Here is a 14600-nt window from a genome sequence, read left to right as displayed (position 1 = left end):
ACATACTGAAGTAGTTTGACAAGAGGACCTTCAGAACGTTTGGCAAACGTCTGCATTAAGTTTAATGTTGAAACATCGAGTGAAACCAACCGCGTGCAATATCACAGACAGAACAGAGAACGATTAATAGAACTTAGTTTTTCAGAAATATGGCAAGTTTTGCGAGAGCAATAGCCGACATTTATCTCCAGGTGAAAATAAACATATCGCAAAGTATAAACCGACGCGTTAATCGAACACTACGCATTTTCCCATATAGCTTTATGGTAGCCAGAGGATATTCCCGAGAGCTTGAAATCGATCGCGCAAACTTATCTCAAAGACAGCTAAAGCTCACGAAGAACTATTCGTGGGTTTCGTTTCTTGCTAACGCAGCAACCTTTGCTAGAAATGCTTTTCTGGCAGTCTTTTTGATCTGCGTCTTTTTTTGATCCTCCGTAGTCTCTTGATCTGAGCTCCTATAATACTCTTTTCTTACCAAAGTTTAAAAAAAAAAGCCCCTCAAACGAATATATTTGAGAGATACACATTTCGTTTGCCTATCAACGCTAACTTGAATTTCTTTTGTTCGTTAGTACTCGTATACGCAATCCGAAATCATACCCATATTAAGGCGTATCTATTTTATATAATTAACAAACAAATGGACAATATGCGTCTCTAGCCAAGAATTGTAGTATTCCACGTTCATAATGAGAATCTTGCATACGTAACCTATGTCAACTGGTAACTACGAAATGCTAGTCATTGCGATAAATAGGGTTAACGATAATGCTTAGGCAAAGATTGTCCTTTCATATCAACAATTAAAGCAAGATTTCTTTGTACATGTATTGTAGGAGATAAAAGTAATCGTCTTGTATAGGCGGGGAGTAAGTGGCTGGCTGTATCGGATTCGTTCCTGCCAGCCAACAATAAGGGGAGCCAGCCTGCCTAAGTATACACAATCGTACGTAATAACATGACCCGTATACAGCTACGTTTTGATATACGTCGAAATTATTCAAATCGCCGGTTCTCGCTTCGTCAGCTAAACAAGCGAAAATTTTATGGTTTTTTTTTTCTGACAATTGTGACGTTTGCTTTGACGGGTAGATCCCTGCTTTCCTGGTTATGTTGTCATTATCTGAACGTTCGTCTGGACGATGGCAAATATCTCAAGAACTTTCTATGCTATACCAGATTAGGCGTTATTAGAAAACTTTTTATATTCACTGCGTAGTCACTTTTCTATTATTATTATTACTTATACAGTGTTAGAGTGCTAAGAAGTTCATAACTGTGTGTGGATTTTTATATTACTATGATATAGTCGCTTGTCAAATACAACAGTAATGATTCTAACTAAAGTATCGTTTGTGTGGGAAACGTGTTGAATGAAATTTTACTGTCCCACCCATTGCAGCCTGACGCTTCGAGATGACCAATCCACTAGCGCGTTTACATTTAACCAGTACACCGATAATGGCCGGTCTGTATACGGCACCCGTTTTACCTAGGTTCATTTACTCTGTTTTCTGCATACTTAGACAGCAGATCTTCCCGAACCGTTGTGCCTACATTACGTGACCACTCGTTGGTAGACATAGGATATTACGGCCATTTATCGAATGTTCAAAAGTGTCTCGTCAAAAATGCTCGCTTACATACATGCCATTATTTATCTACAGAAATAAAAAAAAAATAAAAACTTCACGTCCAGTTTTTATTTTTTTTTTATTTCTTCTTCAAACTTTAGGATATTATTATAAACATGTACACCCGCTCCTGATAACGCCTTTATTGAATAGTAGCTATATACAAGTTAAATACATAGTAAAAATAATACACTATGAGGTTACCGTGAATAAATTGCTCGCGGCATACATCTAGCTCCTACACAAAGAATAACCCCGTTGGCCTTTTAAGCATAACTTTTCGTCAGAGGTCTTCTCTGCATTGTTTTAGGCTCCTGCTTACTTTGAAAAGTATGGCAGGTTTTCCATTTTGGCTCACTTGCGTTTTCTACATGACAGTTGTTTGCCTGCGACATTCTTTTGAAGGGCAGCAGTAGAAGTCGGCGCGAGCGGGGAGACAGCCGCCTGTCCCTTCTCTCCGCCTAGGGTGTCTTACTCGAAAGATCAGATTTTATTTCCAGCACTCTGCCACTGCGTCTGTTCTTTCTCACTTTTAGGCATTTTTCCCGTCGCCTACCCGTTCCGAAGCTCGTCAGTCTGCTGATCGTTGGTTTGCTAAATTCCTGGCTTAAAGATCGAAGGGGCGGAGATGAAAAACGGAGCCTGTCATCTTGTCTCTTCTCATCCAAATGCACCAGCAATTGGCACGACTCGAACGAAAACCTTGTATCGTGCTAATTAAAAATAGAGCAACGACGATAACAACGACAGCTGTCATGTGTGTATATACATATATATCAAGAGGAGACGCCGGTTCTGGCTGTTGAGCAGAGCACAATCAGTGGGTCGTTAAAGATGCGTTATAAATCGAAGGTTACCCCAGGGTCACAGCTGGTGTGAACTAATGTCGTGCTGGCCCGCGTTGTAAGAGTTCTTCCTGACCTTATACCTCGTCTTCTGCCTTAAGATCCAGCATAATCAGGCTTAACAGAGCCTATCTCTGTACAAATACTCCGATAGTACCTTTGAGATCGTTAGGAGCATGCACGCCAACATCTAGTCTTCAATTTGTTGGTCAGCTTGAACAAGATGCGTGGTTAACCTGTTGGTATACATTTCATTTGCCTGTCACATTATGGCGCTCAGAACTTCGTACTCGGACCTTACTGAAGGAAGAAGAACATTGTTGCAAGAAGTGGATATGTTATATAGTGTACAACATGCAATAACCTGAATATATTTAAGCTTATTCTCAATTTATACAGAAGTATCTAGTCAGGGAATACTTTCCTGGCTGATTCGCCTCTTTCTTCTATATAGATTATATATTAGGTAACAAAGAAAAGACAGCGTTTTTAATTTTGAATAATATTTCCAAGTTCCAGTACTCATAAAATAAGCGACATTTATAGTAATTATTATGCTAAGTTTATTAAGAATAGAAAAAATGAGTTAGTAAACCCATTTTTCGCTAAACTTTTTACTCGCATTGATGTACACGAATGTGCGACTAACCAAAGAAACAAGCTAACACAATTATACAAATAGTTTCCAAAAAGCTACCTGACTATTCCTGGAAAGCATGTGTGATTCTATTACACGGTTAACAAGTTATTGGAGCAGCTTCTAAACTTTGCTATATTTGATTTACCCAGTTCGGTTTGGAACGCAGTTTCTTTTTTCTCTAGACTATGAAGTGCATTAATTACGTTTTGTCTGGGTTCGATCGCATTAGGTACTGACCCGTTAAAAACATAGGACCTAAAAGTGTCAATCAGTAATCACACACATCACTATTTGTCCTTTAAGAAACGCATACCTGAGGCAATAAGGATTCTGTGTGTGAAACAAGAAAAATAGACCGTATCCGACAGCGCTTGACGGGGCTAGTTTGAGCGCTCTAGACCTAGAAGTTCCCGTGATAGGTTAGTGAGTGACATATTTGCTTGACACATTGTGGCGTAGGCTCAAACTCAGCAACGGACGGACTTCGTTTCGTGGTGAAAGCCAGCCGTCGAATGGAGTGCATAACCGCGATACCGAACGTAAAATTCGAAACATAAAAAGCTGGAAATTTTGATTTGAACGGGCGCCCAACATATTGGTGATGGCGAGCCACGGACCTTATTGTTCGAAAATTAGCTCAGAAGCATTTTTGCAGAGCAAACCGTCAGTTTATGATCCTGAAAATAAAAGGCGTTAACCTCATATGGACTCGGTGAAAATGATATCTATACACATGTATATTATTGTTTGTATGGCACGGAAATAATTTCTGCATGGAATTAAGACGAACAAAAGATGTTCACTAACGTGTTTAGCGCAAAAAAGATCGACATAAAATACCAGATAGCCCACCAACTGAACAGTTTCGTGAGATCTGAAAAGGGTATAGGTTTTTTGAAAAACGGGTATTTCTTTAATTAGAAAAATGAACGCAGAGCTAGACTTGGTTTAAATCATTGGATTGGGTCAAGAAATTAATGAAAAAACGCCTTCGGTAGAAAAAAAAATTACGTAATTTTATCACAAGGGTAGATATAGTTTGTCTTTGGTGACCCGTGATTCTACGTGAGACTACGAACGGGAAGTTCTTTTCCGGTTTGCTAATAGTCTAGGACTTGCCCCATCATATTGCACCTATTATCCATAAAATACCACGAAGGCACACGGTTCCACACTAGTGGCAAAGCTCCGAAAATTTATCTATCAGTTAGTCGTCTCTATGGGTGCCTTTCTCGTTCATCCAGGAGTTTATTCGTTGGCTGACCGGTGGAGAAGAGCCATGGAAAGTTGAAGAGTAGATTTTGATAGGAGACGCCCCTCTTTGAAACATTAGTAGCAGTATAGGTAAAATGAAAAAAAACCGAAGCCAAATTAAGGATGCTAGGGATAATATTTCAACAGGAACAGCTGTTCTAGAAACAGATTGCTCGACGGTACATTTGGCAATACCCTCCGCACAATCGTTAATTGTTTCTCCATTTTCAGTAGCCGGATTGAAGACAACAATGTAAAACGGGGAGAAAATAGACTGAACCGCGTTCAAAACATATGCATAGCAACAACGAAGTTCGCAATCTAGCACTCAGCTGCAAACACGGCGCGTCGCGTAGACACGCAGTACTTGCGGCCTAATCATTGCTATGCTATAAATACTTATACGGAGCTGAGTGGCAATGCCGGACTCTTTGTTATACTATATCACGCATCAATATCTCATAGCTTACAACAGATGAGATTTAAACGTGTGGCGCTTTAAGAGGAATGGCGTTAGATCAGTCTCCGAGTCGCTTTGATACAAACGAATTAAGCGAAACAGCTCACTGAGAAGTTTCAGGTCGAAATATATTTGTGTTTGAATTTGATGATTTATAGATTGGCGGCTGCGTTATCTGAGTGGTTCGTCGGGTGCAATGAAAAAAAATTAGAGACCGAATGCACCTTTGAAAGCACCTATTGCCTTATATTTCCTCTTTGACAACATGATCTTAGGCGGAATTCTAAAGCAACTGTCAAAACGAAGTGCACCCATTCATGATCCTGGTTCTTGTCTTCTTTCAGAGAGGAAAACAAGACATCTGCGAGAGGCAGATCCTCTATAGAAACATTACCGATCAAATGGTGAATTCATGCAATAGATGTTACTCTGTTGACCGGCTCAGTTCAAAGCAGGGAGATCGCTTAGTTCGTAAGGTGTTAATAAGGACAGTATTCTTTACATTTTGGAACGTACAACAGAGCACAATAAAGCCTATCAGGCGCTATACAAACAAAATGCGTACTATTTACTGGTCTCTAGATGCAGCCATGACTCTTTTCCTATTATTCGTCCTCTTGACGACATCGAGAGGTTTCCATTATTTCAACGTAATATTTCTGTAGTGGTGATACGGCCAAATGAGCCATTAAGACGTAATTGATACATTCGACGTAAGAGAGGTCCGTTGAAAGCCTCAAAGTGTAGGAAGAATTTTATTCATACCTGCAGTCGGATCACGGGTTAAAGTTACGTTCCTTCAATATTTATGCATTAGCGCGCATCTAGTCAGTAAGATAAAAATGATTTTTAAATCTCATTTATTTCCTTGACTATTCCTTAATAGCCGTCCGTTTCCTTGCAGCATCACTACCACTGTTATAGTCGCCTTCCTTCCTTCCATAGCTCTATCCTTTAACTAAATACGTACGTATCTATGTATTTCTGTCAAAGCCACCCATTAAAATATCAACCATGCGGGTCATTTCTATTACTGAGCTTTAGGGGCGACAAATATCGAGAAGTACTCCCTTCCCCGGTTTCGTTTCCGCTTTTCGCAATAGCTCCATATAGCTATAAGGCTGAAAGACAAGGCTGGTTTTTAATGTGACCACGTGGTTATGAACAAGTGACACGTCTCACAGCCCTATCGCCAGCCAAGGTTTGCATAGACAGTCACTTAATATGAGCAGGAAGAGCTATATAAACACGCATCCTCGATACTCCCTCTTTTTCTCCAATAGGCCCGCAGGTACTGCTTCGGAGGACTTGTTAGTAAAGCGGGTCCCATGCGGATGGTCAGCCTTTAGCCGACCGCTGTCCTAGGTTACTTGTGTCGAACTTTGTTGTCCTTGAACGTGATCCGATGAGTGAGAAAATGAATGCTAGCATAAATATCTATATGATTTCGTCAACTCTCCAAAAGTGTATTTCTTTTGTATTTATATCGCGTTGTGATCTGATGCATAATGTTGATTAAAAAGTAAAGATCTACAAACGTACAATGGAGCCACAACTTGGTAATTCCATCACAGCTGTAATCTCTATGCTAACCATAATAATATAATAGACAATTATACAGTAAGCTCTTTGAGAGGTGTCCAAGAGTTCATCAGGGGATCGTGACATGGATAAATTTGCTTCCGAATTGCATTGAAGACCTGTGTATTGACTATTGCAGTCACGGCCATTTTATGACAAATTTTTATTATCTGTCATCTTCCCAAATCCTATAGGTTTTCTAAGCAGTCTAAGACTAACAAGTGCTAATAAATTATGGGCAGAAGATTTTATTTTTGGCCCTTTTTGTTTATAAAATTGTTTTTGACATGCATCCTGCGCCAAAAATCTATTTATTTGGACCGTTGTAGTCTTACACCTATGCACGACCCATGTGGTCTGACTACGTGTGCTCTTTTAACAAAAATCGTTGTAATGCACGCCGCATATTCGCCTCCATGTATAAACATAGTTTTAAGTTAGACATTGAAGTAAGATTTAGTTTTATTTAGTATAAATACACAGTATCGTCACTGACGCTATTGCAAGCTTACATTGTTAGGATTTTGGGAACAACTAATTCCCTCTACGAAAACATAGGTTTAGAAGATTATGGCTGTTGTATTATGTACTCCGCAATTTATACCGATTGTGCTGAGCGGGATTTTCGCATCACAACGACTAAACTTGCATTATATCTAAAAGGTGACTTCAGCAAACTTCACCTCATATAGAATAACCTCAAACGAGCAGGCGGGCGATATGCAGTGTAATAGCGAAGATAGTTTAATTCATAGTTACTAAATAGGTCAAACGTAATCTTTACGTCGAAATGAACATCTTTTAGATAAGCTCTATGCAGGGGAGATGTTTGTCTTCTGAAGACAACAAAGGCTGGAATATGAAAGAGGTATTCCTAATTAGAACGATGCTCGCTGCTGATCAGTGCGTGTGTGTTATTTACTGGATAATTAGCTGTTTTTATCTTTATTGAAATGGGGCTTCTTCTGACCGCACGGACAGCGAATGCATTAACACTCAACCCCGCTTGAAAATCGCACGCTGCTAGGCTCAAAGAAAAAAATAGGCCAAATCACACATTGCGAGTTTTCAGAGTAAAACGACTAGGAACATGGCAGAATGATGCGTGCTGCCATCTAGAACAATTGCGAAATCTCTGTTTTCGGGGCGGTAGTAAACATAATGAAATACGAAAAAAAAACCACTGAGCTGGTTCGATACGTATAGCGGCGCCCATTAAAGCGATGTTGTTCCTGTATACTGCTTAGTTTACGGTTCAATACACAACTGTAAGGCAACGACGCGTGTCGTTATTCAGCCCATTTTGTAAACCCGTTCGTTGCTAGCTCGTTAGGACTTTTTGTCCTTCTTCATATAAGTAAAATGTATGAATACAACAAGCAAGCTTTCCATTATGTTTCAGGTTTGGGGTTGCGTTCAGGTATCCGTTAGGAGAGTTCCGTGAAATCAAAGATTCCCAATTTTTGTTTGCCGGTTTATCTGTTGTTAAGCTTCTCTGACCGGATGCTGATGAGCAACACAAGAAACGAGGTGCCTTGAGTGAAATGACTTGGCCGGTCTTAATCGTAGGCCCACGGCACCCAGTCATTAGATCCGTGGAGGCTGTAGAGATTCAGTTAGCGGTTTAGATGACGGCGTGTCATGGCAGAAAGCGGTAGCGAACTCCTAAATTTAACCTCTTCTGAAAGCGGAAACAGGGCTTTCTAAAAATCATCGACTCAAATACCACGCTTTATATTTACTACCGATAAAAATGAATCTCGCTATTGTTATGTCACCATCATTGATAACGCATCTGCATTAATACAACACTGGCAACTTTTTGTTGCATTTTATGAGAAGCAATTACCTTAAGCAATTTTCGAGTGTCTAACTTGTAAACAACTTCATTATGCAGCTCACTGTGTCGCATCATCGCAAAAGCTTCCTCTTCCCTATTCCTTCCAATGCCTAACGCTTGACCTATTCTCGAACATGTTTCTGATAAGAGACAAGTTCCCAAAGTCAACACTGAATAAGTAGCAAAACAAAGCTCAAAATTAGACAAGCCAATGGCAGACATATAGCTATGTGGCATCTGTGTGTAATGGCTGGGATAAATAGGCGTTGTTTCATGCAAATAAGGACACAGCCAATATTATGTATGCGTTGAGCTATCTAAACTAGTTGACGAGCCTCGTGGTATGGTACGACAATCAAACTAATCACGATAAATGAGCCTTTTCAAATCCGATAACTTAACTTTAACCATTTAGTTAGCAATGCAGATATATAACTTACTACTTGTTTCTAGAGTTTCGGACTTGCAACAGTCAAATGGAGAGTAAATGAGCTATATACGATTGATAGCGATCATTCGTCACTGAAATAACCTTAATTTTAATTGGGCAGTTTTGAGGTAAGACATTTAGCGAGTCGCATTTACGTTTCGTGTACTTAGGTTCATTTCGGGTATAGGCTGGATGCCTTATAACTGTGATAATTACGGTTAGAGTTACCTGATCACCTTAGTAATTATGCAGAAAAGCTGACTGCACAATCAATCAGCTGAGGCCCCGTCGATCCGTGGAAGGAACATTTGTGCAGGTTTGAGACTTAGGTCAATAACAGCCTACGCGACTATTTCCTTGCAGAGCTCCATCAACAAGTCGCGATAGAGATGTTGAACATTTCCAATGATTTATGTAATGTACGTTTAACATATAATGAGTTTCCTCCTACTAGAACCGCATGTCGACAATGTGAAGAATGTCTTCAAGGACTATATATCTCTAGTTTGTCTCAGGTACATATTTAGTTCCTCTGAACACTCGAAGGCCCAGCAGTTTGTGAAGGTGTCACCAAAGGCAGGCTGTCGGTAATTTCATTGTTATTACTATGCAGAACGAGACGATTTGTTTAAAAATAATTTATTTACAAGCGTCGTCTATTTACATAGTATATTGTTGTTAATACGATGCCCGCCGTCTTAACAATAAACACAACAACAACGAGCAACTAGCTAATGGTATATTATGCACGTTAACGAATTCATTGCTACACCATAGAAAGCTACCTTGTTTACCGCTTGTAAACATTGATTGAAGAAACACTATATAATTTTGCGGACAATTAATACCGCCATTACTTCATTCGATACATATTGACTACTGAATGAATTCACGCAATTGAGAGCGTAAATCAATAGAGAACTATTGATTTATACCGGTAGTGACGACTCCAACGGGAGCGAAAGGCGAATAATATATGACAGAAACAGTAAAATTGACGCAGAACGTCTCGACTCTAATTATCGGTGCCAGGAACGAGCAACCTTATTAACTAAACCTAGTTGGTTTCGTCTTTTGGTTTGCGTTTAGGTTAGGTAGGTGAAATATAGTGATGTTTAGGCCAGTTGACGAGGCCGCCGCGTCGATCTCTAATACTGGATAGTATTTGTTTGGTTCGATAAGTTTGTATACGAGTTAATATATCGATTTTTACTGCGCTACATAGTCCTGTTGATCAGTTTCGACGGCCCACAATCACATTCTCATATGATGCCTAAATAATGTCGAGAAACGTACATGGCCGCAAACAGGCTCACCTGTGATATGCGAACGTCGTCGTTTTTCTTCGTTTCGCATAGGTGGCTTTCGATGATATTGGAATACAAACCGGTAAATGATACCTGGCTACGGCAAAAGAATACCTGAACAGTTGGATGTGGTTGTACATACCACAAGTACAGCATCATAATTAAAAAAAAACGTTAGAGACTGGCTTATGTCACTATTTCTAGACGTAAAACTTTGTGGCTTGAGCATTGCGATATTACGGATATGACGTTTGCAAACGTTACTGTTGTGATGAACGCCGAAGGGCCCAGGTATTTTTTTTTGTTAACACTGCCGCATTGCATATTTCTGTTACCCGCAGAAAGTACTCGAGAACTAGTTTTAAATTGAACTTACCGCACTTGGTGCGAAGCCAGTAAATCTATAATCCTATACAGTGTCTAAAATCTCCGAACACTACAGGCGTATCAAGCGTCAAATACGTCATTTCAATAATCGTTAAAAACGTCACTCTTAGCTGGATTATATGCAAACAACTTACGCGCCCTACCGATAAAAGATAAGGCCGATCACTTATATATATATGGGCTATATGTGCATGGATGTGGGAAGTAGTTGACTCAACTGGAGTAAGTTATTCGTCAGGGTCTACTAACTTCACCCTTCGACGAGGCGTTATTCGAAGCGGACTTTAAAGTTCACAACACCTGCGCAACGCAGCCGTTCAACATAATGCCTGCTTAGTCTAGCATCGGGCCTTTCATCATCAGACATTTTCTATAGGCAAGTTACCCATATATGTAGTTGTGCATAACCAGTCGAAGCCTATGTCCCATACCGTTGATGAAATAAAAATACTCTATTATAAGGAGGAGACTTCATCTGGTCTGTCCTTAGAGGTTGTTCACGAACAGACGCTGAGAGCGCTTACGGCAAAGAGCCGCTCTCAAATTGCCTTTTCTGGCCCCGCTCTCTACAGGCTTGGTCCTCGCTAGCGATAACGATGTTGACAGAGGCATGCACTCTTCGGCCTGACCTGACCCAATGGCCGGTATTAGCGCTGTCATCATCACAAGATCCTATCGCGGCGACGCAGAAACATGTCGTCATTCTCTTACATACTAACTATTGCCGCTAGTCCTGACCAGAACTGGCCTAGCAGCTAACACGCCAGCAGTAAAAGCGCCGCACAAAATAATAATCCACTTACTGACGCGAACTAACGCCGAACCCATCGCTCCTCTTGAATAATGGTGGTGTTGATAAAAATAATAATGCCAATCATTTGCACATATATTAGTTATATTTCTGCGGTGCGTGCCGAAAACACAACAAATTGTTCAAAGTACACGTCCATACGAAGGGTATACCTGCGTCTATGTGCAAGCTCTGAACACTGCACTAAGCTCGAGCGGAACGCTTTCTAAACTATAGTTTTCTTCAGATATAATAGAAAACTAATAATAATAACTAAAAAAAAATAATGAAGCTGCAAAACGACAACAATAACATTGCAAAAATGACAATTGACAAAAGACAGATTCGTGATAGCTTCAACAGCAGCGCAAACAGACCGGGTAGTATGGTGCAATAGGGGATGATGTATTAATTTCCGGTGTCAACCAGTACTTGTGCTAAACGGGTCGTTCAGACAAATGACAATGATTTTACCTGAGCGGTTACGGATTGGAGCGACAGTCCTCTCGTACTACTCCTGTCTGTAGCGTAAATTAGATTTAAATAACAGCAACTTTTAGCTAATAACTAGTTATACAAAATGTCTTCCTTCGACGATCATAGCTAAAGTTTACTTTGCGTGTTCCTTGAATGAATGCACGAGTGTACCTGCGAATGTACGTAAGTGCTATCCTGGTAGATGCCTGTTATATAAATCGGTCGATAATAACGATCTGAACCATGGACTTGTTTAGCGAACCAATTCGGTAGGAAGGCATACACAGACTGTCTATCTTGATACGTCTAAGATATACACATAAATACACAGTGCGTAGTCGTTATCACAAGCCTATCCTACTTTAGACCTGCTGGGAACATGCTACGACACAACACCTTCTACTAGATGCCTACTGTTCGCCAATGCGCTTGTCTGGTGAGATTTATCGTGTTTCACGGATTACGCCTAATGATAATAGTTAACGTATACTAATATCGTTTCCTCGTTTTCACGCATCTCTCTTGACTCACGCATGTCCACATTCTCTACAGCCGGCTTTAGCGAACGGGTTCGCTTCATAGCGGAGCTTCGACTCTTCTTCTTCTTCTTCTTCCCAATTTCCCTGCCTACACCAGCTTCGCTTTGTGTATTCCAGAGAAGAAAATAGTAGAAGTTATCGAAACATCCGTTGAGTCGACGCGTTGCACCAAGACTTCAGCGAATTATGCCCAACAAGCGAAGAAGCTAGATTGTGCCTTGCTCACTACACACTCATTAATAAGAATTATGCTGGGCGAGACAGCGACCGTTGGTTGCCACTTTTGCTTGTCTCATTGTCTGGTGTACTAGTCACTGAAGCCCCGCGGGAGGGAAAGGCAAGAACTTGGTATCTGTAGCAGCACGGCTGTCCTAGGAAAACGAAAGGAAAGCAACGATACAGGGAAATGGGGTGTCGCGACGGCAGCAACGATGACAGCAATAGAGATTCCCTCAGGTAGACGGCACTGGCAGTCTTTGGGGAGAAAGGGTGGATAAACACTTTACGATGATACTATAGCATACGACATACAAAGACATCCTTAGGTAGCAGACTCATGGGGGATGAAGCTTTCTTCGCTTTTGCCCCAGTGGAAAGAGAGAATGCTAGCGCTTTTCAGTAGAAGAAGCCAAGCAAAACCTGTCGTTGCCATTTTTGCTCTTCCATTTACGCTCTAAGCCCTCACCAAATGTGTAAAAAGGCCGCACTCATTTCTTCTTAGTACCTTCCTTCCTTAAACGGCTATAAACTCCCAACTATTATTTGTTGTAGCGCCTATATAATCGCACTATGTCACCGGTCTGCTGGTCTAGCAAACATTGGTTCCTTCTGCCTATATCCATGTATGTATAAATGTTTGCAGTTACAAACGTACATTGGACCCGACGCCCAGTTTTAGAGAGCAGTTGCCATCAACCAGGCTAACACACCGATCGTGTTAACAAACGGGGGAAACCATCCTAAATGTTCTTGAGGAAACATGGAAAAACCAAAGGAAACACTAGAATTTGCATCAACAGACGGGTATAAGCGGACAGAGGAGCGAACGAGCTTGTGCCATCCGACCTCTTTCCTTTGCTCAAACACCAAATCCATTTACCGCTACCCAACAATGCCGTTTGTTGACAGTGAAGACAGAGAGAACTACGCAAGAAATAACGGCATCGGCAGCAACCGTTAAGACACTCCTTACCGTTTGTGCCCATTGTTGATTCTAACCAGATCATCGTCTAATTAGCTGCTTCGCACTCAAACCTCGCGAGCTATGCGTCCGGTAGTCCGAGAGGAGACCACCAGCAGATTCTTATTCTATAGCCACGGCTTTCAATAACAAAGTGAGTGCCTGCTGACACAAAATACGATACGACAGAGAGAAAATAGTAGCATTTGTGGATTCGAACCAGAAAAGTTCTCGGCGGTGAAGTGAGCGGTCTTTTCTCGATAGCAGTACCAATCGAGACTAAAAAGCTGCATGCTCCATTGGGAAGTCATAGTTAATATTAGCTCGTCTCTCGCGCGCCGGCAGCGGCTGTACAGGTGGCGTGAGTAACTACTGCCGTCGACAGCCTGAACCGCTGCCTATACTCTTGCTGCTGCTATTGCCTTCTGGTCCAGCCGGCCATTATCTGAAGCAGTGCAGCTTAAAGCTCTGTGTCTTGAATGTATTGTCTAGCAACGCTGTCAGCTGCGTTGTTGTCACAGCCGCTACGAGGGTCTTCTGCTGACGAGAGGGACAGTGAGCGGGAGATGGCGGCTCGTGCTAGCTTGCAGCGCCGCACTGCACGGTAATAAATGTTAAGCCGGAAATTAACAGCAACACATACAAAAAGTTATCCTTTATTACTTAACAGGGGATTAATGGAAAGTTTAACTTCTACAACCGTCTTATTTGCCCTCACCCGTGTATGTGCGCGCGGGTGTCTACGTTAGCATCGTTGTTATTGGCGCTGTTATTAGTAAGTGTTGCTTACTGTTGAAGCTAATATACTTGCAACTGATGTTGCTGCTGTTGTTGTCGCTTTTGACGATGGCCGGAGGTTGGTGATAGTATTGAAGCCACTATTTTTACACCTCAGAGGCGAGTGACAGCCTTCATCAAAAGAGAGCGCTGTGCCAATGAGTCATCAAGTGATTGAGATAAAGGTGACAAACAAAATACGACCGTAAGGCAAATCCACCAGAAAAATGGTATAGAAGATAAGCTCCAGAGAAAGAATAAGCGAGAGATAGAGACGGGGAGGAACGAAGAGAGAGAGAGGGAGTTTAGACGAAGTAAAAATGAAAAATGATCATACTCCTCGTTCCCATTAGCGTGCCATCTGCACTCTATGCAGGATTCTGATTTCCAGACAATACATTGATGACATCAGAGTGACTCAATATTAGACAAAAAGGGAGAAAAGTAGGGTCAAAA

General features: G+C 41.2%; 1 protein-coding gene across 5 annotated transcripts in view; it reads right to left on the bottom strand.

Annotated features, from left to right (window-relative positions):
* Window positions 1-1045: 1045 nt before the first annotated feature.
* LOC111264188 (uncharacterized) overlaps window positions 1046-14600 on the bottom strand; it is a 69209-nt gene continuing 55654 nt past the window's right edge. Inside the window, exons 6-7 of one of the 5 annotated variants that reach the window (XR_015312601.1) lie at window positions 3436-8098; window positions 1046-2782 (exon numbers count right to left, since the gene is read on the bottom strand). The gene's annotated coding sequence lies outside the window, so the exon portion shown is untranslated. Of the gene's footprint in view, window positions 8099-14600 lie in introns of all 5 variants that reach the window. The other 4 variants (XR_015312602.1, XM_086969974.1, XM_086969976.1 and 1 more) reach the window with 4 other exon arrangements.

This window comes from Varroa jacobsoni, unplaced genomic scaffold (assembly GCF_002532875.2).
Source record: "Varroa jacobsoni isolate VJ856 unplaced genomic scaffold, vjacob_1.0 scaffold_828, whole genome shotgun sequence".
Classification (NCBI taxonomy): domain Eukaryota; kingdom Metazoa; phylum Arthropoda; class Arachnida; order Mesostigmata; family Varroidae; genus Varroa; species Varroa jacobsoni.
Note: the sequence above shows the minus strand (reverse complement) of the source record. Positions and strands in the feature narration are given on the sequence as shown.